The sequence below is a fragment of the Oncorhynchus keta genome, unplaced genomic scaffold, assembly GCF_023373465.1.
Source record: "Oncorhynchus keta strain PuntledgeMale-10-30-2019 unplaced genomic scaffold, Oket_V2 Un_contig_20732_pilon_pilon, whole genome shotgun sequence".
Lineage (NCBI taxonomy): Eukaryota > Metazoa > Chordata > Actinopteri > Salmoniformes > Salmonidae > Oncorhynchus > Oncorhynchus keta.
This window is the reverse complement of record NW_026282162.1, coordinates 1-1,765: the sequence shown is the minus strand read 5'-3', so window position 1 is coordinate 1,765 and position 1,765 is coordinate 1. Positions and strand designations below refer to the sequence as shown.

At 44.6% G+C, this 1,765-nt stretch overlaps 1 long non-coding RNA gene across 5 annotated transcripts; it reads left to right on the top strand.

Annotated features, from left to right (window-relative positions):
* Positions 1-76: 76 nt before the first annotated feature.
* On the top strand, positions 77-1,654 carry LOC127920817 (uncharacterized). 5 transcript variants are annotated; one of them, XR_008107494.1, is made up of 5 exons: positions 77-101; positions 350-513; positions 1,015-1,072; positions 1,308-1,415; positions 1,524-1,654. It is a non-coding gene; the product is annotated as an uncharacterized LOC127920817 (long non-coding RNA). The 5 variants fall into 5 exon arrangements; XR_008107492.1 differs by lacking the exon at positions 77-101 and adding an exon at positions 133-158 and having other exon boundaries at positions 350-463; XR_008107491.1 differs by lacking the exon at positions 77-101 and adding an exon at positions 190-215 and having other exon boundaries at positions 350-463.
* Positions 1,655-1,765: the final 111 nt, after the last annotated feature.

Here is a 1,765-nt window from a genome sequence, read left to right as displayed (position 1 = left end):
TATCACACTAACTGTGGACCCTAACCATACCACTGTTGTTAGGTGTGTGATTGTGTGGTATCACACTAACTGTGGACCTAACCATACCACTGTTGTTAGGTGTGTGATTGTGTGCTATCACACTAACTGTGACCCTAACCATACCACTGTTGTTAGGTGTGTGATTGTGTGGTATCACACTAACTGTGACCCTAACCATACCACTGTTGTTAGGTGTGTGATTGTGTGGTATCACACTAACTGTGGTCCCTAAATTGCATGGCATCACACACTGTTGACCCTTACCACTGTGTTAGTGATTGTGTGGTATCACACTAACTGTGGACCCTAACCATACCACTGTTGTTAGGTGTGATTGTGTGGTATCACACTAACTGTGGACCCTAACCATACCACTGTTGTTAGGTGTGTGATTGTGTGGTATCACACTAACTGTGGACCCTAACCATACCACTGTTGTTAGGTGTGTGATATCACACTAACTGTGGACCCTAACCATACCACTGTTGTTAGGTGTGATTGTGTGGCATCACACTAACTGTGGACCCTAACCATACCACTGTTGTTAGGTGTGTGATTGTGTGGTATCACACTAACTGTGGACCCTAACCATACCACTGTTGTTAGTGTGTGATTGTGTGGCATCACACTAACTGTGGACCCTAACCATACCACTGTTGTTATGTGTGATTGTGTGGCATCACACTAACTGTGGACCCTAACCATACCACTGTTGTTAGGTGTGTGATATCACACTAACTGTGGACCCTAACCATACCACTGTTGTTAGGTGTGTGATTGTGTGGCATCACACTAACTGTGGACCCTAACCATACCACTGTTGTTAGGTGTGTGATTGTGTGGTATCACACTAACTGTGGACCCTAACCATACCACTGTTATTAGGTGTGTGATTGTGTGGTATCACACTAACTGTGGACCCTAACCATACCACTGTTATTAGGTGTGTGATATCACACTAACTGTGGACCCTAACCATACCACTGTTGTTAGGTGTGTGATTGTGTGGTATCACACTAACTGTGGACCCTAACCATACCACTGTTGTTAGGTGTGTGATTGTGTGGCATCACACTAACTGTGGACCCTAACCATACCACTGTTGTTATTAGGTGTGATATCACACTAACTGTGTGTTATGTGTGATTGTGGGGCATCACACTAACTGTGGACCCTAACCAGCACCACTGTTGTTAGGTGTGATGACCCTAACCATACCACTGTTGTTATGTGTGATTGTGTGGCATCACACTAACTGTGGACCCTAACCATACCACTGTTGTTAGGTGTGTGATATCACACTAACTGTGGACCCTAACCATACCACTGTTGTTAGGTGTGTGATTGTGTGGTATCACACTAACTGTGGACCCTAACCATACCACTGTTGTTAGGTGTGTGATATCACACTAACTGTGGTCCCTAACCATACCACTGTTGTTAGGTGTGTGATTGTGTGGCATCACACTAACTGTGGACCCTAACCATACCACTGTTGTTAGGTGTGTGATTGTGTGGTATCACACTAACTGTGGACCCTAACCATACCACTGTTGTTAGGTGTGTGATTGTGTGGTATCACACTAACTGTGGACCCTAACCATACCACTGTTGTTAGGTGTGTGATTGTGTGGTATCACACTAACTGTGGACCCTAACCATACCACTGTTGTTAGGTGTGTGATTGTGTGGTATCACACTAACTGTGGACCCTAACCATACCACTGTTGTTAGGTGTGTGATT